This window comes from Aotus nancymaae, unplaced genomic scaffold, assembly GCF_030222135.1.
Source record: "Aotus nancymaae isolate 86718 unplaced genomic scaffold, 86718_ANA_hifiasm-v0.15.2.pri h1tg000138l, whole genome shotgun sequence".
Lineage (NCBI taxonomy): Eukaryota > Metazoa > Chordata > Mammalia > Primates > Aotidae > Aotus > Aotus nancymaae.
This window is the reverse complement of record NW_026988553.1, coordinates 1,602,168-1,629,524: the sequence shown is the minus strand read 5'-3', so window position 1 is coordinate 1,629,524 and position 27,357 is coordinate 1,602,168. Positions and strand designations below refer to the sequence as shown.

The window sequence follows — 27,357 nt, the reverse complement described above, 5'->3', positions numbered from 1 at the left end:
AGTTGGTTCATTCTGAGGCCTCTGTCCTTGGCTTGTGCCTCACGTGGTCCTCCCTCTGCACAAGTCTGTCCCTGAATCTCCTTTTCTTATATGGACACCAGTCATATTGAATTAGGGACCACTCTAACAACCTCATTGTATCTTAATTACCTATTTAAAGGCCCCACGCCTAAACACAGTCACATTCTGAGGCACTAGGGGTTAGAACTTCAACATATGAATTTTGGGGACAACAGGTAGTCCCTAACAGGTGTTGTCCTGCTGTCACCTCCTCAGCTCCTATTCTAATCGGATTTTCTTAATGCTGTCTGCTTCCCTACGAGCCTGAGAGCTCCCCAGAGCCTTGTTTTCTCCAGTTTTCAGTTGGATCCTTAGAACAAGTAAGGGGCTGTGGTTCTGGCTACTCTTCCCTTTCTGCCATGGGAACCCCAGGAATCCCTTCCCACACTGAAGGCCTGTTTCAGCCCAGTTGCTGGGGCCTGAAAGCAGCTAAGCACAAATTCAGTGGCCCCTGAGGTGCACTTAGACCAAGTGCATCTGCTCCCTGTGGCTCAGCTTTCTCTCTTGTTAAATAAAGGTTTTAGCTAGGACGGGCTACATTATTTGCGGAGCCCAGTGCAAAATAAAAATTCAGGCCCCTTGTTTAAAGCTTATTAAGCATTTCAAGTCAGTGGTAGTGGAGCTCAATTCAAGCATGCAGAGACCTTCTCAGTGTGGGACGCTGTGTGACTGCTTAGACTGCACACTCCTGAGACTGGCCTTGGTTCTAATCTTGGACCTCTTGAAACTAAGAAGGTGTTTATAGTGTGATAATACTGTGAAAAGTGCTTTAGAAACAGCCAAGTGCTGGACTTGAAGGTTGCTAGCTTCCCAAAGTCTACTGTCTTCCTCTTCCTGACATCCGTTGGGCTCATTTGGACTTTTCTAATCAGTTTGCTTACCCAGAGCACTCCCTCTTCATCCACTCTCAGGATCTCCTCATCCAGTGTGCAGCATCCTTTCCCTTGGGTATGGGGCTGCGTGCCCGAAAAGGTCAGAGTCAAAGGGGATCATCCATCCCCTGGGGCTCAGACCCACATCTATGCTAGCACCTCTGCCCTGGGACTAGAGCCGTCTTGCTCATCTGGCAGCCTGGGAAATCCCAGCGTTCCCTAGCAACAAGACCCATCTGGAGCTGTTGCTAGGGAAACCCTGGGATTTCCATAGCTACCAAGAGCACAGCAAGCATCTCTGCTCTTACAGCTGAAAATAGCTGGTGTCAGCAGAAGACGGGAGAAGGGAGCTGATCTTCTGCCAGGGTGGCAGAGCTGGTTCCTCTGAATCTCATTACTTGCACAAAGAGATGTAAACAGGTCACCAGGGAGAAGACCACTCCTCCAGGCTGATGAGTGGACAGTCCTTACTCACACAAAAATCTCCAAGAAAGATTGGCTAGTCAATTTGGAATTGTGTACCCTGTTGGGGTCCAACAGTACCTGCTGCCCTGAGGAACAGAAATCCCCAGACTGTGTTGTATCTATAAATCTGTGTGCCCTCCCACCCTGAGTGGCTGGGATCTTTCCAAAGCCAGTGACCAAGGTCTGTGTCATGGGCTGCTGTGTCCTCAGTGCCCAGCACAGGGAACCTTCTCCTTGGTTGTCTGGGGAAATCTCTGTGTTCCTTCTCAGAATAATGTTTTTGAATGCGTGAGATAAAATTAGTGGAAATACAAAGAAAGCAATTTTATTGAAACACAGTTATCAAAATATTTTTTAAAATCACAATTGTGATGCCATAAAATATATGTGCATCTTCATGAATGTGTTAAATAATAAAATTGAGGGACGATCTAATAACTGCTATAATTTGGAAGTAGCGACAAGTATAAAGCATATTTGGAGAGCTCCTGTCACAGGTAATGTAATATGAAAATATCAGGGATTTTACTCGGTGACAGTTATAAGTACTGCTAATCTTCCTGTGGTTGGTTGCCAGCAATCATTATCCATGAAGGTAATTTCAACTAGAGGTTAGTGAAAATAAAAAAAAGTATTCTTCCACGGTCTAATTGTACAAACGCCCTAAATTTTATGGAAGTTGTGAACTCTGGGTTTGGACATTGCCCAGTGCATGAATGAACAAAGAAATTCATGCCCAGGGTCCTCAATCAAGTGAGTGGCTCAGCAAGAGAAAGGGAGGTCTTGCCACCCTTAGTCACCATGCTCCTTGTTCTCTTTTCCTTTAAGAGCTGAGGAGAATTTCAACGAATTGGTACAACTTGTTATCCACATGCAAAATAATGAAATTGGACCCTCACTTTACACCATATACAAAATTAACTCAAATGGCTGAAAGATCTAAACACAAGGGCTGAAACCGGAAACTGAAGAAAACAGGGGAGAAGCTTCATGACATTGGATGTGGTAATGCTTTCTTGGATACAATGACAAAAATACAGGCAACAAAAGAACAAACAAATGGGATGACATGAATTTATTTTGAAATGGGGTCTCACTCTGTTGCATAGGCTGGAGTGCAGTGGTGCAATCATGGTTTACTGCAGCCTCGAACTCCTAGGCTCAAGTGGTACTCCTGCCTCAGCCTCCTGGGTATTTGGGACTACCGCGTGTGCCAACACACCTGACTAAAATTTTTAAAAAATTATTTTAAAAATGGAAACAGAGTCTCCCTATGTTGCCCAGGCTGGTCTTGAACTCCTGGGCTGAAGTGATTCCCTTGCCTCGGACTCTCAAAGTGCTGGTATTACAGGCATGACCCATCACACTGGCCTACATCAAAATTAAAAACTTCTGCACATCAAAGGAACAATCAGCAATATTAAAAGGTAACCAATGGAAAGGGAGAAAATATTTGCAATTCACACATCTGATAAGGGGTTATTATCAAGAATATACAAAGAACATTTACAACCAAACAACAACAAAAGACAAACACGATTTAATAATGGACGAAAGACATGAACAGATGATTCTCCAAAGAAGATATACAAATGACCAATAAGCATTTGAAAAGATGTTCAACATCACCATTTAGGGAAATGCAAATCAAAACTATTGTGAGATACCACCTCACACCTAGTGGGATGGCTAGTATCAATAAAACAGAAAATAAATGTTGATGAAGATGTGGAGAAATTGGAACCCTTGTGCACCCTTGCACACCATAGTGGGAATGTAAAATGGTGGAAGACAGAATGGATAATGGATGTTCCTTAAAATATTAAACATAGAATTACCATATGATCTAGCAATCTCATTTCTGGGTATGTATCAAAAAGAACTGAAAGCAGATTGAAGAGATATTTGTGTACCCATGTTCACAGTAGCATTATTCATAGTAGCCAAGAGGTAGATGAACACAAATGTCCATCAATGGATGAATGGATAAGCCAAATGTGGTCCATCCATACAATGGACTATTATTGTCTTAAAAAGGAATGACATTCTGACACAGTCTACAGCATTGATGACCCTTGAGAGCATTACGCTCAGTGAAATAAGCCAGTCACAAAAGGACAATTAGTGTAGGATTCCACCGATATGAGGTCCCTATAATGGTCACATCCATAGAGACAGACAGTTGAATGCTCGTTGCCAGGGGGTAGGGACAGGAGGAATGGGGAGTTAGTGTTTAATGGGGACAGAGTTTTAGTTTGACAAGACCCTGGACTGCAGGCCCTGGGGGATCTTTCATTAACTCTTAGCTCTCAGTCTTTCCAGCCTTCTGTCCTTCCAGCTCCTCACGTCCTGTAGGCTGGCCTGAGACCCACGCAGACATAGTAGCTTCTTTGCCAACCACCTGGGGAAGCAAAGCCAGAGAGGGAATTGACCCACAGTCTCACCATAGAATCATCATAGGGCATGGGAGCTTGGTAAGCTTGAGCCTCTAGACAGGGTGAGCCTCAAAGGCCACAGAAACTCACGGGCAGAGAGGCAGTATCCACAGGGACACCAGCACAGCAAAAAGGAGTTTAGCTTGAGGGGGTGAGGGACCCCTGGGCCTCAGATTTTAGCTAAGCAGGGAGAGTGGCGGGAGCTCAGGCTGGACAGGAGGCCCCACCATGCAGGACCCTATGGGACATGGAAAGGGGTTTGGACTTTATTCTAAGGCAAGTGGGGAGTTCCTAGAAGGTTCTCTTATTTTACTGTGTTTTAAAAAATTCTGTGTTTTAAGTATTCAAATATGTTTATCACATTCGTTTTATAGTCGCTATGTCATCATGCTGTCACATGAGGCTCCCGAGCAATCCTTTGGCATCTGAAAGTCTGGCTTCTGATTGGGCCTGTAGTTTTAGGAGCTTCCAAAGAAAAACATCCTTGGTGAACTCATCATCACTGCTGTGCAGGGAACTGCTGGCAGTGGCAGTGACCTGCCACTCACCTGACTTCCCTGGACCCAGAAAGGAACAGTGGGAGCAGGAATGACAAAGGATACTTTGCATTTCAGGCTAAGTATAGATGAATGACTTGTTTGTGAGCTCAGGTGTCAGGTGTATCACTCTCTACAAATCTCAGAGATCTCTGGGTGAAGATTTGATGCTATGGACAGATTTGTAATACTAGCTGGAAGCCAACTGAGGGGTATGGACTCAATGAAACATACCTCTGTGGACAGATTCTACATGTCCTAAAATATTTACCAAGATCTGCTTGCAAAAACTCAGAATGCTTTTCAGTCCAAATCAATCAACTCACAAAAGAAAAACAGGTCCAGAAGTGGGCAGTAGCCTGATCAGAGTTACACAGGAAATTCAGGACTATGATTCACTTTTTCTGCGTTCTGTATACATGTTCTTTTCACTACAAGATGCCATTCTACTTCCAGTCATTTGTATCTCTCAGTCTGTTCTTCCTCCAACATTCTATGGCTCCGTTATTGACATAAACAGCTGTTGAATGGCCCAAACCGGAAATCTGGAAGTGATTATGACACATTCCTCTCCATCAGTCCCCACATCCTATCCATTTCCAGGTCCTACGTATTCCTCACATTGATTCGGTTTTCTCCATCTCCACTGCTTTCATTCCAGTCAACTAACAAATGTTCACTAAGGACCTACAATTCTGAGGCACCATTCTAGATATTAGGACACAGCAAGTGAAGAAGATAAAGTCCCTGCCCTCAAGGATTCTACATTCTGGGGTGTGTGTGTGTGTGTGTGTGTGTGTGTGTGTGAGAGAGAGAGAGAGAGAGAGAGGAGGAGAGGAAGAATGAGCAGTGATGGACGACTAATAGTAAGAGGTAATTAAATGCATGACTAAAACCATTGACTCGTACAGTTTAAATGGATGCCTATATGAGACATAAATTATATCTCAATATAGCTGTTTAAAAGTGCCTGTTACTTACTGGCTGGGCGTGATAGCTTATGCCTGTAATCTCAGCACTTTGGGAGGCTGAGACAGGAGAATTGCTTGAGCCCAGGAGTTCGAGGCCCCATCTGGGAAACATAGTGAGACCCAATCTCTATACAAAATATAAATAAGATAAAAATGTCTATGGTACGTTTGTGTTTCTTTTTCTGTTAAACTCATGTTTATTTATTTTGCTCATTTTTTTGTAGCACGTTATTTGTCATCTTCTTGTTAGTTTATAGGCATTTCTTACATATTTTGTATACTAATCCTTTTTTTTAATTGCATTTTAGGTTTTGGGGTACATGTGAAGAACATGCAAGATTGTTGCATAGGTGCATATGTGGCAGTGTGATTTGCTGCCTTCCTCCCCTTCACCTATAAGTGGCATTTCTCCCCATGCTATCTCTCCCCAACTCCCCACCCCCCGCTGTCCCTCCCTTATTTCCTCCCAACAGACCCTAGTGTGTGATGCTCCCCTCCCTGTGTGCATGTGTTCTCATTGTTCAACACTCGTCTATGAGCGAGAACATATGGTGTTTGATTTTGTGTTCTTGTGTCAGTTTGCTGAGAATGATGGTTTCCAGGTTCATCCACGTCCCTACAAAGGACATGAACTCATTCTTTTTTATGGCTGCATAGTATTCCATGGTGTATATGTGCCACATTTTCTTTATCCAGTCTATCATTGATGGGCATTTGGGTTGGTTCCAAGTATTTGCTATTGTGACTAGTGCCGTAGTGAACATACGTGTGCATGTGTCTTTATAATAGAACAATTTATAATCCTTTGAGTATATACCCAGTAATGGGATTGCTGGGTCAAATGGAATTTCTATTTCCAGATCTTTGAGGAATCGCCACACTGTCTTCCACAATGGTTGAACTAATTTACACTCCCACCAGCAGTGTAAAAGTGTTCCTATTTCTCCACATCCTCTCCAGCATCTGTTGTCTCCAGATTTTCTAATGATCACTGTTCTAACTGGCGTGAGATGGTATCTCAATGTAGTTAAATATATTTGTTTAAATATTTTTGTAATTTTGAAATATAACACACAAACAAAACCTGCAAACACATACAGTTTGCAGTGATTATGAAGTCAACACCCATATATTTACCACACAAGTCTAGATATAGAACATTACGAGCAATTGTCTGTGTAAATTATGGCCAACTTCCTCCACAGTAAAGGGGGGTTTTGTAATAATCATCTTATTTTTTTTCCTTTTGTTGTACTACCTTTCAATACATTTATTAACAATATTGTTTAGTGTCACTTGAGTTTTAAACTTTTTATTCAGGTTTAATTTTCAATAGTTACTTACATAGATTTTGAGTCCATGGTTATATGAGTTTTGACAAATGTGAATACTTATGTATTCACCAAAATTAAGATGTAGAACTTTTCCATGACCTCAGAAAGTTCCCCATTTCATTTTATATTCGATCTTGCCTCATCTAAGGCACACACTATTCGTTTGTCATCATTATGAATTAATTTTGCATATAATTAGAATCATATAGTATGCACTCTGTTGCGTCAGGATTCTTTCCCTCAATATAATGTTTTTGAGATTCATTTATTGTGTTGCATGAATCAATATTTTATTCATTCTTATTGTTGCGTTCCATTGTATGGATATATCACAATTTTTTAAACCATTTACCTGTTAGCAGACAATTGTTTTCATGTTTGGCTGTTATTACCCTGCTATAAGCATCTTATACAAATATTTCTGTAGACCTACGGCTTCTTTTATTTTGAGAAAAACACTTAGAAGTAGAATTTCTGGGAAAGGGCTGGTGTGTGCTTAACCATTTTAAAACTGCCTGTGTTTGCTCAGATTCCCAAGAGGTTTGTATGAAGGAAGATTATTGGAAAATGCTCTCAGGAACAACATCTAAGAGGAAGTGAAGGAAGTAGGGAGGAACAAGTAGCAGAGAAAGCATTCAGCTGTGACTCAGTCACAATAGAGACTTCATCCTATCCCATGGGGATCCTTGTAGCTGACATGTCCCTTCAGAGTTGTCTTGAATTGAGTCGAAGGGGCCCAGTATTTATACTCCCGCACTTATAAGTTATTAGATATAGATCTTTCCTAGGGAGATTACACAACCTTTGGTTAGAGTAAACCCTCCAATTAAAAAGCAAAGATTGTCATATTTGATAAAAAGAATTATTCAATTATATTTTTCTATAAAACTCTACTTTAAATATGAAGAAACAGATAAATCAGAAATGAAAGAATGCTAAATGATGTAACATGAATTAGTTATACTAACATCAGATGACATAGATTTCAGAGCAAGGAATATTATCAGGAATTAAAAAGAGATATTTCATAATGACAAAGGAGCCAATCTACCCAGAAGACATACTACTTCTAAATGTGTATACACCTAATAATAGAGCTTCAAAATAAATGAAGCAAAAAACTTAAGGAGAAATAGTGCACAAAGACCAATAAAAATATGGAAGACTTAAATAGCATTATCTGTGTTCATGACATAATTGACATCTACAGAACACTCCATCCAACAACATCAGTGTACGCAGTCATGTCACATTTTTTAAAGGTGCACATAGAGCATTTGCCAAGATAGTCTATGTCCTGGGGCATAAAATAAGTCTGAGTAAATAAAAAGGATTGAAGTAATAAAGGTATATTCCTGCACAGTAGCAGGATTAAGTTAGAAGTCAATAACAGAACTATATTTAGGAAATTCAAAAATATTTGGAAATTTAAAATTACACTTCTAAAATAATCCACACATCAAAGGTAATTTGTCCCAAGGGAAATTTTAAAACTTTTGAAACTGAATTAAAATGAAACTGGATAAAGAAAATGTGGTACATATACAGCATGGAATATTATGCAGCCATAAAAAAGCAGATCATGTTCTTTGCAGGGACATGTATGGAGCTGGAGGCCATTATCCTTAGTAAACTAACACAGGAACGGAAAACCAAATACTGCATGTTCTTTTTTATAAGTGGGAGCTACATGATGAGAATACATGGACACTAGAGAGGAACAACACACCCTGGGGCCTATTGGAAGCTGGAGGGTGGGAAGGGGGAAAGGAGCAGGAAAAACAACCCAACTATTGGGTACTAGGCTTAATACCTGGGTGATGAAATAATCATGACACAAGTTTACCTATGTAACAAACCTGCACATGCACCTCGAACTTAAAAGTTAAAAAAAAGAAAATACAACACCTCGAAAACTATGGCATGTAATTAAAGCAGTACCTAGAAGGACATCTAAGTGCTTATATTGGAAAATCTTATGAAACTAGAAAAAGAAGAGCAAACTAAAGTCAATATAGGCTAATAAACAAATAGGAAAACCGTGAGGAAAGCAATTATACTAAAAACTTGGTCCTTGAAAAGATCAATAAATTCAGTAAATTTCTAAATCAACAGCTCAGAACAAAATGAGAGAAGACATACTTTACCAATATCAGCAATGAATTAGGTAACATAACCACAGATCCTAGAGCCATTAAAAAATAGTGAGAATATTGGCCGGGCACGGTGGCTCACACCTGTAATCCCAGCACTTTGGGAGTCCAAGGTTGGAGGATTGCCTGAGGTCAGGAGTTCGAGATCAGTCTGGCCAATATGGGTGAAACCCCGTCTCTACAAAAAATACAAAATAGGTAGCTGGGAGTGGTGGCGTGTGCCTGTAATCCCAGCTACTCAGGAGGCTGAGGTAGGGGACTTGCTTGAACCAGGGAGGTGGAGGTTGCAGTCAGCTGAGATCCTGCCACTGCACTCCAGCCTGGGTGACAGAGTGAGACTCCATCGAGAGAGAGAGAGAGAGAAAGAGAGAGAGAGAGAATATTATGAGCAAGCTTATGCTAAAAAGTCCAACAACTTACCACAAATAAACAAATTCCTTGTAAGACACAAAGTACCAAGAGGGTAGTCTGAACTGCTGTATATCTATTAAAGTAGTGGAATTAGTACTTAAAGTCTCTGTACTGATAAAACTCCAGTCTCAGATGACTTTGTAGGTGAATTCCACCTGCTTAAGGAGGGAATGATACAATTCCACAAAACTTCCCAGAAAATTGAGGAGTGAATACTTACCAACTCATTTTATGCAGCTTTATTTCTCTAATACCAAACACAAAGACTATACACACACAAAAATCTACACAACCAATATCTCTCATGAACTTAAACAAAAAAAATTCTCAACAAAATATTAGTAAACTGAATCCAGGCATACGCAAAAAGAATTATACACCACGACCAAGTTGAATTTATTCTGGCACGCAAGACTGGGTCAACACTTGAAACTCAATCACTGTAATCCAACATGTCAACAGGGTAAAGAAGGAAGATCATAGAAATTTAATTAAAAAAATAAAATTCGAAAAATATAAATTTGAGGCAGAAACAATAATTGGGTAGAATTCAACATTCATTTATGATTTGAAAACTCTCAGCAAATTAGTAATAGAAATTGCTGCAACTTGATAAAGAGCATGTACAAAAAATCCTACAGATAAGATCATTACTTAAAGATGAAAGATTGAATGCTTTCCCCTTAAAATTAGGCAAGGATGATTGCTTTCAGCTCTTTTCACTCTTATTCAAGGTAGTACTAGAAGCTCTAGACACTGTAAAAAGGCAGAGAATCCACAGATGGCAGATAAGCACATGAAAAGATGTTCAACATCATTGCCCATTGGGAAATGCAAATCAAAACCTTAATGAAATATCACTATAATCTCTCATAACAGCTTCAATTAAAAAATAGTCAGAATACTAAATGTTGGCAAGCATGTAGAGAAACTGCATCATTCATATATTGAGAGAATGTAAAATGGTACAGTCACTCTGAAAAGGAGTTTAACAGTTTCTAATAAAACTAAATATGCAATTAGCATATGGCCCTAAAATTAGGCTATTGGACATTTATTACAGAGAAATAAAAACTTCAGGAGATTTGCCTTCAGTGTTCAACCTTGACGCACCCCTTATCTTCCGTGTCTGGCTGATTGTGAATTGTACGTCTAGCCCCAACCGTGGAATACCCACCTCCCTCCCTTCCCACACCCCTGCCTCTTCCCTCCTTCCTCCGTCCCCACCATCTGAGAACACGCAGACCCACACAGCATTTTACAACAGGTTCATTTTATTTTCATCACCCTGTGGGGTGCAAAATGTACTTTAGACCTCATTGGCTATTTCTCTGTGGGGTGAGGGCGGTTCAGACCTTTGGGGACTTCTCAGATAGATTTGAGGTCTCTGGTCTTGCCCTGAAATTACTGGCTTTGGAGGGAAATGCTGGAGATGGTGGATGTCTCCTGGCTTACTTGGTCCTGCTGTGGCTCATTTTTATTGAGTTCCTCATTTAGCTGGTTGCAGTGGCCAGATAGTGTTGGCCTACTCCCCTCCTCTTGAAGCGGTGGTGTTTTAGGGAGAGGTTTTTTTTTTTTCCTGGAACTCCCTGGAAGGGTTCTTTTTGCCTTCCAGGTTGTCTTGGGAACCTGGAAGGACAGCAGGGAGATCACAGAAGGGAATTGGTTTTGGGGAAGATGGAAGAGGGGTGGGAACAGAAGCTTCATGATAAGTGGTGCAGGCTGGGGTGGGAGTTATGCCAGGACAGGACAGGGTAGGAGTCAGAGCTTGAGTGGGCCGCTCACCTTGATAGGGCTTCTGGGCCTGGGTTGAGAGGGGGCCTTCCTTTTTCCCTTTGCTTTGATGTTGGTAGGTGGCTGCTAGACAACTGGACTGGACGCTCGTGGTTTCCTGGCCATCTTCACCACACCAGCATCTCTCAATAGTCTATTCCAGGCCTCCTGGCCTCACTATATATATCCCTTCCAGGACAATGATAAGACATAGCCTTGAGCTTTGATTGTTCAGGGGAGGATACTGGAAAGCGCAGACACACTGGTTGAAGTAAGGGAACAGTTATTTAGCACATATAGAGATCCTTCCAAACTGACCTTCGCCCTGTTCATTTCCCCATCTTCAATTCTTGTGGGTCATGTAGCAGAGAGAGGGTGTCTCCTTCAGGTTTTCTCCCATGAGCCATCCCATTCAGTGGTATTAATACATTCTGTTCTCTGCCGCCCTTCACCATTACCTAGTATTTGTATGTCTTACCTAAAAATCCCTGCATGGTAGTGTAGCTATATTAAGTCTTTTGTGGAAATGTGAATCATTCCATTTCCTGCCTACAAATTGCTTTTTTTGAAGACCATTTGCTTCTTGGCTACCACCAAGGAACTGCCATTTCCCTCCTTTTCCCAGTATCTACATAGCTCTTCTCAATTCTCTGTTTTCCAATCTGAAATCACTGCCTTCAGGCTGTCAGATGTATTCTAGTCTTGTTTCAAATATAGGGGTCATGTTAATCTCTTTACATATAGAACCCAGGCTTGGGTTTTAACAGTGTGGGGAGGATGAGGCAGATATTCCTGTGTTAGAAGTTGTGCTGGGGGTTTGCCTGTAAAAACTATAACCCAAGACTGCAGAAAGTTCTATCAATCTAAAAACATGCTTCTAAAACTAATAATTGAATTTAGCAAGTTGCAGAGTAAAAGATCAGTATACAAAAATCCACTGTGTTTGTATAAACTAACAACGAACAATTTGAAATTGAAATACACAACAGTGCAATTTAAAATAACTTTAGAAAATGAGAATTACAAAGAGAAAAATCTGGAAAATAATGCCATGAATAAAAACTCGACGTCATTATTCATTAGGAAAATGATACTCAAAATCACAATGAGATAACTACACACGTATTAGAATGGTTAAAATTGAAAAGATTTACTCCTTCTAAATGCTAGGAAGAAAGTAAAACACTTGTGAGAATGTAAACTCATACAACCATCTTCAAAACAGTTTGATAGTTTCTTAAAAAGTTAATCATACTCCTACCCTATGATGCAGCTATCCCACTTCTAAGTATTTATGTAAATCTTTAAAACATTTCAAATAGTCTATCATAACAGACAGATCAGTTGGGATCTGCTTGGGAATGGGGATTCGGAAGTAGCAAGAGGGAGGAATTAGAACGGGAAAAACCATTTGGGAATGATGAATGTCTTCACTATCTTTATTTTTTTAAATTTGTTTGTAGTTTTTTCCCAAATTTATTACATTTGCAGGATTTTTCTTTGATATAAATTCTCTGATGTTGAACAAAGTTTGAGCAATTGCTTCAGGGTTTGCGTCTAATACGAAACGAGTGCAGCAAGATCTGTGTTACAAGTAAAGTTACTACAACTCTCTTTATGTTCGGAATGTTTGTCTTCAAAATAAATCCTCTTCAGCACTTTAAGGGCTTATATTTTCTGAAGAATTTTTTTGAGAAAATTCCACTTTTAATGCTTTTATTAAGTATAAACTCTCTTACTATCTTTATTGTGGTGATGGTTTCCCTGATGTATAAATATGAAAAAACTTGCCAAATTGTGTACTTTGGGAAGTTTATTGTATATCAACTATATCTCAATAAAACTGTTTTTAGAAATTATATTCTTTGAAAGTTGTCAGACTCGAAATGGATTCACTAATGTTAAAAAACCACTGACAAATATAGCTGCAAAACGTTATGAAGGAAGGGTTCTCATGTAAGAATGCCCGATAACAAGAGTCTGCAAAAACCACATACTTGACAAAGGCCATTACAACCTTGTGCAAAAAGTACTTCTGTGAGGGCATCTGCCCAACAACTGCTTGTCCAGCCTCGGCCTGGCATCACCCTTGTTATTGATCTTTGTAGTCAATGATAATCGTTTTCCTTTTTTTTTTTTTTTTTGTTGAGAAAGGTTCTCACTCTGTCACCCAGGTTGAAGTGCAGTGGTGCAATCTCAGTTCACTGAAACCTCTGTCGGTTGGGCTCAAGCCATCCTCCCACCTCAGCCCCTAAGTAGCTGGGACCACAGTAGTGCACCACCACATCTGGCTAATATATTGTATTTTTTATAGAGATGGGGTTTTGTCATGTTGGCCAGGCTGGTCTTGAACTCCTGAACTCAGGCCGTTTGCCCACCTTGGCCTCCCAAAGTGCTGGGATCACAGGCATGCACTGCTGCGCCTGGCCTAAGGATAATTATTTCAAAGCAATTACGTAATTCTCCTCATTGTTTCCTTTTAAAACCTTTGTCTTCCTTTACCTCTCTCAATACACATCATTTACTGCGGCACATGTAATCCCAATGCAGTGCTCTATTCCAAAATTTTCTTTAAAGAGGCTCTCTCTGCATATTTAGGTTGACAATTCCCTGAAGAGAAAAATAACTTTTGAAAAAATAAGGATAAAAGATTTAGGGGAGAGCATTTTATCACAGAAATTATATAGGTATGCTGGAGTAAGGTGGTGACAATAATCAAGATTGGCTTTTATCAGTTTTATTGTTTTAAAATTCTCTGTAGAGATTCAACTTCTACTTCTGGGAAGATGGAGTACACATCCTTTATCCTATTTATCCTGCTAAGTACAACTAAATGCCCAGAATATTACACAAAAAACAGGCAGTAAGAAGGGTCTGAGTGGTAGAGAAACGAGGTAGACTGGCTAGGGACCTTGGAATCCAAGGATCAACATAGTGGTGAGTTCCCTGTGTTTTCTTTATGCCTTATATATCACAGAAATGGAACTAAATAAGCCGACAGGTACAGGGAGTTGAGGGGAGAAGCCTCAACAAAACCCTTCTCCCCGTAACCAAAAAATAAAAACAGGAAAAGGGCAACCTAGCAAGACAGAAGACTTTTAAAGACTAACTGCTCTACTCTCACCAAACACCAACACGTACAAAAAATTGATGGCCCCACTCACATCCACATCAGCAAAGGCTAAGAGGGGGGCCTAGATTGCCACCCTCACCAGGCTATACTAAGGGCTCCAGATACCCCTTCACCACCACTAGAGTGGTGTCAAAGGTGACTGAGTAGAGAGCTTGGGCTTTTATTCCCAGCATGTGGTAATGAAGTGTTTCCCTCCCCACAGCATGTTGTTTATACAGCTCACCTACATTTCCACCCAAAGATAACAACTCGCCCCTTCCTCTCCTGGCTGGGGTGTCATCAGAGGAGGCCTCATAAAAAGTGAGGACTTTCACCACTGTCCAGTAACAATGAGGCCAGCCCTACAATCTGTGGTGTCAGCAGAGGACACATGAGGAACAGTAATGAGAAACACCCACCCCTCCCAAACAAGGAGGTATCAGTAGAGCCCTAGTATGGGGACAGAATTCCCACCTAAACCCAGCAGTAATGAGGGGGTTCCCACTTTGGTGTCAATGGAGGCCAAGTGAGGAACTTAATCTTCCATTCCTACATGTCAGTAATGAAGCAATGCCCTGTCTCTCTTCCTAGAGTGATGTCTGAGAAAGCCAGCTAAAACACGAGGTTTAAATAAGAACCAGAATAGTATGACTTAACAACCAAAATATCAATAGCTCAATCAAAAACCATTCACATAACAGAAACAGGAAGATCTTGAACTGAATAAAAACACACAGTCAGTACATGTTAACACCAAGACAATGGACATTGAGAATTATCTGACAAAGATTTTAAATCAACCATTATAAAAATGCTTCAACATGCAATTATAAACACACCTGAAACAACTGGAAAAAATAGAATAGCTCAACAAAGAGATAGCATATATAAAGAAAAATCAAGTGACATTTTTAGAACTGAAAAAAAGCAATAACTAAAATGAAAAACTTAATGGATGGGCTCAAAAGCAGAATGGAGATGACGGAGGAAAGAATCAGTGAACTTAAAGATAGAACAATAGAAACTTCCCAGTCTGAACAACAGGAAAAAAATACATCAGTATAAAAATGAGCAGAGCCTCAGAGACCTGTGGGACCATAACGAAAAATTGAACATTCATGTCACTAGAATCCCAGAAACAGAAGAGAAAGAGAATAGGGCTGAAGAGGTACTCAAAGAAATAATGGCTTAATGCTGTCCAAGTTTAGCAACACTCATAAACCTATAAATTCAAGAAACTGAGTGAATCCAAGGAGAATAAATCCAAGTCAAGATACATCATAGTAAAACTTCTGAAAATTAAAGAAAAAAATTCTTGAAAGCAGTGAGAGAGAAGTTAGATCTAGTTTAGAGGGAAAGTATTTCAAATGACAGTGAGTTTTGTAACAGAAACCATGAAGTCCAGAAGAAAAAAAGCACATCTCTCAAGAGCTGAAAGAAAAGAATGGTCAATACACTTCTACATATAGCAAAAATACCTTTCAGAAATGAAGGGAAAATCAAGATATTCCCAAATTAAGGAAAACTAATAGACCTTGTCACCAGGAGATCTTTAGATGAATGGCTAGAGGAAGTTCCCTAAACAGGAAGGAAATGATAAAAGGGGTAATGAGGAATTGGGACATCAGGAAAGAAGAAAGAACATGGTAAACAAAATGTGGATAAATACAATAGACTTTCTGTCTTCTTTGAGTTTTCTAAGTTATGTTTGACAGTTGAAGCAAAAATTATAGGATTGGCTGATGTATCTTAAATGTATGTATAAGAAATACTTAAGGCAACCACATCATAAATGGAGAAGGGTAAAGAGATATGAAAGGAGGTGAGGTTTACTACACTTCACTTGAACTGGTAAAATGTTGACAACAGTAGAGTGAGATAAGCTAGGTATATATAATACCCAAGCAACCACTAAAAAGGATATACAGTTTTAAGTTGACACTCCCATTTTAACAATAAAATGCTTGACAAACTGAAAATTTTTTCTTACACCCATCAGAGGATGTACATTGTGGGGCAAACCATGGACTGAAAATGTGGAGAGACTGGTGCATACAAAGAACAGGTAAGATCTGCTTACCTGTAGCAGAAGCTACTGGAACCACAAACTGGTAAGAACATCTAAATGGTGAGTTTGATGAATTTCTAAAAGCTGAGTGTGGGGTAATGTAAGTGATAAACTACCTGGGGCTGCAGTCTTAAGGGGCAAACATCGTGGGCTTTATCTCCAAAAACACCCACCATATTCTCACAGTGAAGATCTGAGAAAAGTGGCCTTGTGGATCTGGTAGGGGGAGGCAAAGAGAAACCATTGTAAAAGAAATGCCCAAGATTTTCCTCCTACACCTCTGAGGTTGTATACCCCATTCTGGCTACAAGATAGGCTAACTGCACCTAAGACACTGAAGCCAAAGCTGAGGAAGAAAGCAAACTCCACAAGAGCTGAGTTGGGCCTTGGCACAGTAAACCTGGAGATGACCCATACCTTCAGTGAACTCACTCACAAAAACACAAACAAAGCTCTTTTAGAATCTCAGGGTTCCTCAATACTGCTGAGGGCCTTGTCAAGAGTGAGGGCAGCTAAAAGAAAGTACATGGAGCAGAGGTGGGGCAGGCATTGATCATGGGTAGATGGGATGATCAAGATGGCACCCTTCCTCCTATAAGGCCCTCTTAGTCTATCACCCTGGGGCTCATTTTGGGTGATTCCATTCTCATTCAGAGGCTGACTGTCAGCCTGAAACATTTCCATCCAGAAGCTCCAAATCCCATTTTGATGGTGGAGAGTCTTCATTAAGACACTTCCATGACCCAACTTCCCAGACTAGTGGTAGTTCACATGCTGGAGGGAAGGCCCTCCAACCAGCATCACTGGTGGCTCCGCATCCATGGAAGAAAATCAAGGTGAACTTGAGTTTAGCTATGACCACTTAGACACAACACCAAAAGCATGACTAATGAAGAAAAAAATAGATAAGTTAGACATTATTAAAATTAATAACTACTCACTGAAAAACACTGTTAGGAAAATCCTGCTCAGATCGGTGGTACTTCATGTGCTTATGGGGAAAGCCCTCCATTCCTGGAGGCCCTCTGCCCACTGTGGAATTAGTTCAAGCTCATCCTATGATACCTGTCTTCTCCACACTTAGAGTACCTCTGATCTCAGGAAGGAGAGAGATCCTGTCCCTTTCTCCATTAAGTACTCCAAGTCCCACTAGTGGGGGGTCTACAGTGAGCAATTCGGCCAAGGAACAGATCTGGCAGATACCTTGCAATGAGCAAAAAAGGAGAGAGGCCAAGGCCCCTAAACCTCTTCCCACCAAAGGCTCTCACCCAGATGAGGAGGCGGGTAGCACTTTACTCCCATCACATATGGACAACCTGGCACTGCCTCTAAGTTGATAGAGACCTCCTGGGCCTGGTCAGGGTGTTAGCCCAACAAGCCTTGCCAAGAGTCTCAGGAATCATTATCACTTCTCTGAGCTCCAGGGCTCTAGAGATCAGCAGGGTTTGTGATGAGAGACGGAATGAACAAATCATTGGTCCAGGTAGCCTTCTCCTAAGCTCTGTCTAGTTACCAGGTCTAGCTCTTTGAAAATGAAGACCCCTGAAGGTAGGAAGGTCATCTACATCAGAGACAAGGGGCAGAAGGAGCTGCCATTTCCTCTCTTCCTCCTTGACTTGTATCACCTCCATCCCCTCTGGTACTGACCAATGTCCCTAGCTTCTTTCACTCCTTTCCCTTCCAGCATTATCAATGCCCTCCTTAACCCATCTGCTGGCTCTCTAGATGATAGAAACATACGAAGGCTCATTTTTACCATTACATGTATTTTATGTATATTTGCAAAGTTACAGCAAACCTTTAAAAAGTAGTTCTTTAATCCTCTTGGAATTAATTTTTGTGTGTAATTCCAAAGAGGGTTCTTGTTACATTTTGTTTTCTACATGAATATTTAGTTGTTTTACTGTCAATTATTAAAAGTTATAGCTTTATTATTGCCCTATCTCTCCTGCTCTTTTTTTATATATAAATCAAGGGTCCATGTATTAAGTAGGTATGTTTCAGGAATCTCTAATCAGCTCCATTGTCCCATTTGTTACACTTTGTACCCGTACTACAAATTCTATATCACTATAGCTTTCTAGCATTCTTACTATCTGGTAGAGAAACTCCTCTTATCTTCTATTATCTCAAGAATGTCTCGCCTATGCTTGCCTATTGCATGCTGTGTTAGTCTGTTCTTACATTGCTCTAAAGAAATATTTGAGACTGGATAATTTATAAGGACAAGAAGTTTGATTGGCTCACGGTCTCCTAGATAACCATAACAACAGCAACAACACAATTCTCAGAGGAAACTATGGTAGGATCTGAGTTCCAAATAGTAACACAAATAACTACCAAACATTAAAGATCTAATATATGCCAGGCCCTGAGCCAAGTGCTTTACTTACATTACACACACCCCGACAGTTCTATAAGACAGACTTTATCAAACTTGCTTCACAGATGAAGAACCTGATGCTCATGGAGGTTGATAATTTCCCCATAATTACATGGCTAATAAGCAACAGGGCTGGGACTGTATCCCTGCTAGATTGGGGTGGGCCCCAATCCAGTATGACTCGTGTCCTTATAAGAAGGCATTAGGACACAGACACACACACAGAGGAAAGACCATGTGAAGACACAGGAGAACAGCCATCTACAAGTCAAGGAGAGAGGCCTCAGGAGAACTCAACCCTGACCACACTTTGAGCTTGAACTTGGAGCCTCCAGGACTCAGAAAATACATTCCTGATGCTTAAGCACCCTTGCAGTCTGTGGTACCTTATTATGGTAGTTAAAGCAAACTAATACATGGTCTGAATTCATCTGAGTGTATGTCATTCCTTCTCGTCCCAACCTGAAGCAGATCTTGGTCTTGCTATTAACTTCTCAGGAATCTACGTCTCTCAGGCAACCAAAAGAAAGACCTCTGGTCAAGCTACAAAAAATAGGCCTAAAGAATTGTTATGGACTGAAATGTGCACCCCCCAAAAAAATTTATATGTTGAAGCTCTAAATCCCAATGTGATGGCCTGGAGATGGGGACTTTGGGAGATAATTAGGATCAGATGAGGTCCTGAAAGCGTAGGCCCTCATGATAGGATTAGGGTCTATATTAGTTCATTCTTGCATTGCTATAAAGAAATACCTGAGAGTGGGTAATTTATTAAAAAAATAGATTTAGTTGGCTTACAGTTTGCAGGATATACAGGAAGCATGGCAGCATCTGCTTCTGGAGAGGCCTTAGGGAGCTTTTACTTATGGCAGAAGGCACTTCACTTGGTGAAAGCAGGAGCAAGAGAGACAATGGACATTGCCACACACTATTAAATGACCATATCTTGTGAAAAGTCACTCACTATCATGTGCACAGTACCAAGGTGATTGCACTAAACCATCAAGGAGAAATCTGCCCCCATGATGCAATCATCTCCCACCAGGCCCCACCTCCAATGTTGCAGATTACAATTCAGCATGAGATTTGGTGGAGACACTGATCCAGACCATATCAGTGTCTTTATAGGAAGACATGCCAGAGAGCTTGCACTTTTCTTCTCTTTCTGTCTCTGTCATGTGAGGACTCACAGAGAAGGTGGCATCTATAAGCCAGAAAGATAGCCCTCACCAGACACCCACCATACTGGCATTCTGATACCTTGTTTCCCAGCCTCCAGAACTGGGAGAAAATAAATTTCTATTGTGTAAGCCCCCCAGGCTATAGCATTTTGTTACAGCAGCATGAAATAACTAAGGCAAGAAGGAAGATGACTATGAGAACCAACACAATTTAGGGATTGTCTGTGGTTCCTTGAGACCCAATTCTGTCCAGGCGCCAGCATTTATATGCATTCCCAGCACTTTCCTGAATTATACCACACTTCCCCATGGTCTTGCCCCATGTGCCTGCCTGTCAAATTCTGGAATCTAGCCTGCTGCTAAGCTCTTCACAGTTACATCCTTGAAAGGCTGTGCCTTACTTCCAGTGGAACAGCCAAGAGTAACCTGCCCTTCTCCTAATATAGAGCATTTCTGCTTTCAGCAGAAGTTCCCTGATTGTCCCTGTTCCTCGAACTGGGGCCCCTCTAATAGCAAAAATCCATTTGACTTTGAATAGTGACCTTTAGATATCTGATCATCCTGTTGGTTGTCTTCAACACATTATATATATATTATTGCACTTAATGTTCTGGGGTACATGTGCAGATCATGCAGGATTGTTGCATAGGTACATACATGGCAATGTGGTTTGCTGCCTCCATCCCCCCGTCACCTATATCTGGCATTTCTCCCCAAGTTATCTCTCCCCAACCTCCCTACCCACCACTGTCCCTCCCCTAGTCCCCCACAACAGACCCCAGTGTGTGATGCTCCACTCCCTGTGTCCATGTGTGCTTATTGTTCAACACATTCTTAAAATGTTTTCCAAATGAGCTGCTGAGTAGGTCTGATTTTGACTTGTAACGTATCAGTTCCTGGGATACAACCCTGAAGTTAGAAAGTGTTTGAAACCATCCTATATTTACAGTAGGATTTCAATAAGGTGTCTCATTTGAAACTGGCCACAGAGCACATACATAGATGGTCAAGAGTGAAAGCCTCTTGTATTAGTCAGCTCAGGCTGCCATAACAAAGTACCATAGAGTGGGTATCTTAAAAAATAGACAGATGTTTCTCACATTTCTGAAGAATGAGAAGTTCGAGATCAAGGTACTAGCAGATTTGATGTTTAGTGAGGGTCTCTTCCTGGCTTGTAGATAGCTACCTTCTCTGTGTCTCCTCATATGGCAGAAATAGAGACTACAAGCAAGCTCTTTCATGTCTCTTATAAGAGCAGTAATCCCATCATGAAGGTCCCACCTTAATGACCTCATCTAACTCTAATTACTTCCAAAGGCCCCATCTACAAATATATCACATTGGGTCTTAGGGGTTTCCTGTCTTGATTTTGGTGGAGGCAGGGACACAGTTCAGTTAATAACATCTCCTTCATAAGTGATAGATGAAGAAAGACTGGAAATTACTGTGGAGCAAATATCTACTGAAGCTGAATTCCTAAAACCCTGAAGTCCTCCTAGGAGATGAAAAACAGTCCCTTGGTAGGCATGCTAGCTCTGATTAAAAATGAAAAATAAATCAAAAAATGAAAAAATGAAAAAAAATTCTCTTGCCACTACTTTTGGTTCATGTATTTGTCCCAAAGGAAAGGCATAGTTTTCAATGTGTCTAATGGTATCTGAACAGATGTTCAGGTAACAGGAGGATACCAGAGACTCACAGGTTAGGGTTTTGCCCATAAATTTAAAGGAAGGAGAAATTCTCAGCTTACTAAGAATATGTCCTCAGCCTATTGCAAAGGATAGTGCAGAAAAGTGCTAGTAAGTGAAGAAATCCCTGCTGAGATATACACAATCCTTAGAAAACTACATGTGAGCCTGTATTTGAAAGCATCTGTCATACACTCTGCACTTAAAAAACATTGGAGAACTTAAAGAAAATATGGTTTTGGGAGAGAGATCCAAGATGGCTGACCACTAGCAGCTCGGGATAGTAGCTCCTAGTGAAACTGCAGAGAACGAGAGGACGCCACACTTTCAGACGAATTTTTGTTGCTCACGGACCAGGAGATTCCCAGCGGAGGAGCCCCACGGGTCACTAGCGCGACTCTTGTGGCCGGCGCGGCGGTTTTGCTGGCACCTCAGAGCGGCAGTTCTTGGTGCAGAGTGAGCGGGACTGGGTCCCCTTTTGGCCGATTCCCGGGCAGAAAAGCACCATCAATCTTAACACCGCTGTTTTGGCTGGTGCAGTGGATTGCTCAGATTTCGGCGCTGGGAATCAGTAAGTTCGACGTCCACTCAGAAACCTAATTTGAAAGTCGGAAATCACAAAGACGACAGGTGGATAAATTTACAATGATGGGAAGAAACCAGCGTAAAAAGGCTGAGAATACCCAAAATCAGAATGTCTCTCCCTCTACAGGTGATCACAGTTCCTCATCAGCAACGGAACAAGTCCTGTTGGAGAACGAGTGTGATCCATTAACAGAAGTAGACTTCAGAAGGTGGATGATAAGAAACTTCTGTGAATTAAAAGAACTTGTTCTAACCCAATGCAAAGAAACTAAGAACTTTGAAAAAAGATTTGACGAAATGCTAATGAGAATAGACAATTTGGAGAGGAGTATAGGTGAATTAATGGAGCTGAAAAACAACACGAGAACTTCGCGAAGAATGCACAAGTTTTAACAGTCGAATTGATCAAGCAGAAAAAGGATATCAGAGTTCGAAGACAAACTTAACGAAATAAAACGAGAAGTCAAGATTAGAGAAAAAAGGATAAAAAAGAATGAGCAAAGTCTCCAAGAAATACGGGACTATGTGAAAAGGCCTAATCTACGTTTGATAGGTGTACCTGAATGTGACGAAGAGAATGAATCCAAGTTGGAAAATACTCTTCAGGAGATTATTCAGGAAAACTTTCCAAACCTAGTAAGACAGGACAATATTCAACTCCAGGTAATACAGAGAACACCACAAAGATATTCCTCAAGAAGACCAACCCCAAGGCACATAATCGTCACATTCATTAGGGTTGAAATGAAGGAGAAAATACTAAGAGCAGCTAGAGAGAAAGGTCAGGTTACCCACAAAGGGAAGCTTATCAGACTTACAGCAGATCTCTCAGCAGAAACCCTACAAGCCAGAAGAGTGGGGGCCAATATTCAGCATCCTTAAAGAAAAGAACCTTCAACCCAGAATTTCATATCCAGCCAAACTGAGCTTCAAAAGCAAAGGAAAAATAAGATCTTTTGCAAACAAGCAAGTACTTAGAGATTTTACCATCACCAGGCTTGCTTTGCAGAAGCTTCTGAAAGAAGCACTACACATATAAACGAACAACCAGTATCAGCCTTTCCAAAAATATATCCAGCTAGCATTAAATGGCAGTATTAAACTCATATGTATTATTAACTGGATAAAAAGCCAAAACCCATCGGTACGCTGTATCCAGATCCATCTCACATGCAATGATACACAAAGACTCAAAGGGACAGAGGAAGATTTACCAACCAAACGGAGAGCAAACGTAAATAAATAAATAAAAAGCAGGAGTTGCAATTCTCACCTCTGATAAAATAGACTTTAAAGCAACAAAGATCAAAAGAGGCAAAGAAGGACATTATATAATGGTAAAAGGATCAATGCAACAAGAAGAGCTAACAATTCTATATATACACACACCCAATACAGGAGCACCCAGATACATAAGACAAGTTCTTAATGACTTATAAAGAGACTTAGCCTCCCACACAATAATAGTGGGAGACTGTAACATCACATTGTCAATATTAGACTGATCAATGAGATAGAAAATTAGTAAGGATATCCAGGACTTGAACTCAGACCCGGAACAAGTAAACTTAATAAACATTTATAGAACTCTCCACTTCAAATACACAAAACATACATTCTTATCAGTACCATATCACACCTATTCCAAAAGTGACTACGTAATTGGAAGTAAATCACTCCTCAATAATTGCATAGCATTTCATAGGTTTAAATGAAATATTGGTTGGCTGCTTGTTTGTTATTTTCTTCCCTTATTCCTTCCTGTCTCCATTGTTAAGCACAATTATTGGCATAAAAGAGGATTTCAATTCCCATTTTTAGACTGCATTCTAGCCTGGGCAATAAAGCAATATTCCCATTCTCTCTCCCTCTTTCTCTTCCTTTTTCTTCCTCTTCTTCATTTTTTTTTCTTTCTTTTTTTCTTTTTTCTTTCTCTCTTTCTTTCTTCCTTTTTCTTTAAAAAAAAGAAAAAAAACCCTATTTAATTTAAAACAAAGAATAAAAAGAGAATAATTATCAACAAGTGTTTCTCAACATTAAAAGCAAAAATTTTCAGAATCTATTAAAGATTATAAAACCACAGATCCTTTACTGAGCTCCTGTGAGTTCAAGGATTGGCACTTGGGCTAACCCTCTATCCTAGGTACCCATATCAAGTTGAAAAATTAGTAAATTGGCCAGGTGCGGTGGCTCACGCTTGTAATCCCAGCACTTTGGGAGGCAGATCACAAGGTCAGGAGTTCAAGACCACCATGACCAATATGGTGAAACCCCATCTCTACTAAAAATACAAAAATTAACCAGGCATGGTGGCACATGCCTGTAATCCCAGCTACTTAGGAGGCTGAGGCAGGAGAATCGCTTCAACCCTGGAGGCAGAGGTTGCAGTGAGCCGAGATCGCGTCACTGCAACCCAGCCTGGGCGACAAAGCGAGACTCTGTCTCAAAAAAAAAAATTAAAAATAATGAGGTATATTTATACTTATTGACCTGAAGAAAATTGTGAGAGTCAAAAAAAAAAAAAAAAAGAAAAAAAGAAAATATGGTTTCCTCAGAAACTCCTCCCAGCAATGAAAAGGCTGTTATCATATCAAATCATAATAGTTCATTTTTGTTGAGTACCTATTATGTAACAGTTTATGGGAGAGAGTATAGTGCTCATCCACATCTCATCTACTTCCTAGACACATGGGAACAGTACAGTCTGCTTGCAGTTAGGAAGGGTCATGTGACAACCCCTTACCACTGAAACATGAGCAGAAGCGTTGTTTCACATCCAGACATTTGAAAGCCAGTGTGCCATTTCCATGCTTTCTCCCTCCATCTCATAGTAAACATGGCAGCCTCATGCTGAGATGGTGGAATCACAAGGTGAAAGCTGCCTGGATCCCTGGGTCACGTGAGAGTGGAGAGGTCCTGTCAAACTACATTAGGAATTATGTGCACATAAAATAAACTTGTGCTTTGTCAAGTCACTCAAATTCCAGGGTTTGCCCATTGCAAAAGCTAGCAGTTACTTTGACTATTACACAGCTACTATTTTTGCTGTTAGGCTTATTTAGATATTTTAATTAAAAAGATAATAATGCCTATATTCTTGTTGCAGAAAAATTCTAAAATACAGAATTCACAATTCTTCTCTGTATAATGTTCCTCCACAATTCAGCCCACTCCTCAAAGGTCACCACAATCAGCAATCTACTGTGTAGTATTCTATTTTATTTTATATATTTTTTATTTCAGTTTGTTTTTGAATGCATTTATTTCACAAATTTGTTCATTAAGAACTATAAAAATGTTTGTATCACCTTTTGTGTTTGTATAAATTAAATCAACAATAATTTCAGTCACAATTAGTAGTCACAAGAATTTTTCCCCTTTCTACAGGGTACATATCCAGGGGGCCTTCAAAAAGCTCAAGGAAAACTGAATTAAAAGATAAAAATAAAAAATAGGAATGATATTTCTGAACATAAAGTATATCAAGTTCAAAATACTTTTGTTAGTGATGATATCAGCTATTTAGTCCATTCCTAAAGAACTGAGAGACCTGGGAATTTGACCATATTAATGCAGTCCTTTTACAGTATTAACCAAAGAAAAATGAGTGTCCTTTAAAAACTTCTCAAGATTTGGACTGTGAACTTTTATGTTATTGCTGAAATGAGTAAAGACTTTGGGGGACTGTTGGGAAGGCAGGATTGGTTTTGAAATGTGAAGACATGAGATTTCAGAGGGGCCACAGGCAGAATAATATGGCTTGGCTCTGTGTCCCCACTTAAATCTCATCTTGTAGCTCCCAATATTCCCACATGTTGTGGGAGGGACCCAGTGGGAGATAATTGAATCATGGGGTTGGGTCTTTCCCATACTGGTCTTGTGATAGTGAATAAGTCCCAATAGATCTGATGGTTTTAAAAACAAGAGTTTCCCTACACAAGCACTCCCTCTCTTTGCCTGCTGCCATCTATGTAAGATGTGATTTGCTCCTCCTTGCCTTCCACCATGATTGTGAGGCTTATCCAGCCACGTGGAACTGTAAGTCAATTAAGCCTCTTTCTTTTGTAACTTGCCCCATTTTGGGTATTGGCAGCGTGAAAATGAACTAATACAGAGGGGTTACCGTACTTCGTTTCAAGGTTTATAAATTAACAATAATCACTATAGTGTGCAATTGTCATAATTCTAGAAATACACCAATGGAAGAGAATAAAGTCCAGGAATAGATCCACATGTGCACGCATATATAGAAAAGCCAAATATTGATAAAGATGCAAATGAAGTTTAGAGGAGAGAAAGAATAGTGCCTTCAACTGGGTCTAGAACACTCCAATATCCATATGCAAAACTGAATTTCTATGCATACTATCTATCTATCATCTACCTACCTACCTACCTATCTACCTACCTACCTAACTATGTAAAAAGGGAGAGAGAAGGAAAGATAAAGATATCATTAGTAATTATCTCATGTGATTATGAGGTCTGGATATATCTCAAATCTGTAAGGCAGGCCAGCTGGCTAGAAACTCAGACAGCATTGTTATGTTAGTCTTGTGGTAGAATTCCTTTTCCAGGAAACCCTGGTCTTTCATCTTAACACCTTCAACTAATTGGATGAGGCCCATCCACATCATGGAGGTTAAACTGCTTTACTTAAAGTTAATTGATTGTAAATGTTGATCACATCTACAAAATACCTACATAGCAACATCTAGACTACTGTTTGACCACACAGCTGAGCACTATAGCCTAGACAAGTTGACACATAATACTAACTATTGCACATATCTTGCACCGTACAAAAATGTAACTCAAAATGAACCACAGACTTAAATGTCAAAATAACATTTTTTCTAGGAGAAAACAAAAGAAAAATTGTGTTACCTGGAATTATGCCTTAGTCAGGTCAATCTGCCATAAAAATATGTCATGGACTGAGTAGCTGAAACAACAGAAATTTATTTTTTTTCACACTTTTGAAGTCTGGAAGCCCCAGATAAAGGAGTGGTGGGGTTGGTTTCTGATGATGACCTTATATCCCTGGCTTGTAGATGGACCTTTCTCATTATGTCTACTCTTGGCCTTTTCTCTGTGCATGTGCATGGAAAGAGAGAGAGAGAGTGAGAGATAGAGAGAAACAGAGAGAGAGAAAGAAGAAAGGAGAGAAGGAAGGAAAGAAAGAAAAAGAAAGAAAGAAAGAAATAAAAAACAAAACCAAGACCAATTGTCAGTGAAGATGTGGACCAACAGAAACTTTCATTCATTGCTGATGGAAATGGAAAATGGTACAGCCACTTTGGAAGGAAGTTTGGTATTTTCTTAACGAA

The 27,357-nt window shown here is 40.2% G+C and overlaps 1 pseudogene; it reads right to left on the bottom strand.

Moving 5' to 3' along the window:
* Window positions 1–279: 279 nt before the first annotated feature.
* LOC135272837 (chondrosarcoma-associated gene 2/3 protein-like) lies at window positions 280–26,661 on the bottom strand (annotated as a pseudogene).
* Window positions 26,662–27,357: the final 696 nt, after the last annotated feature.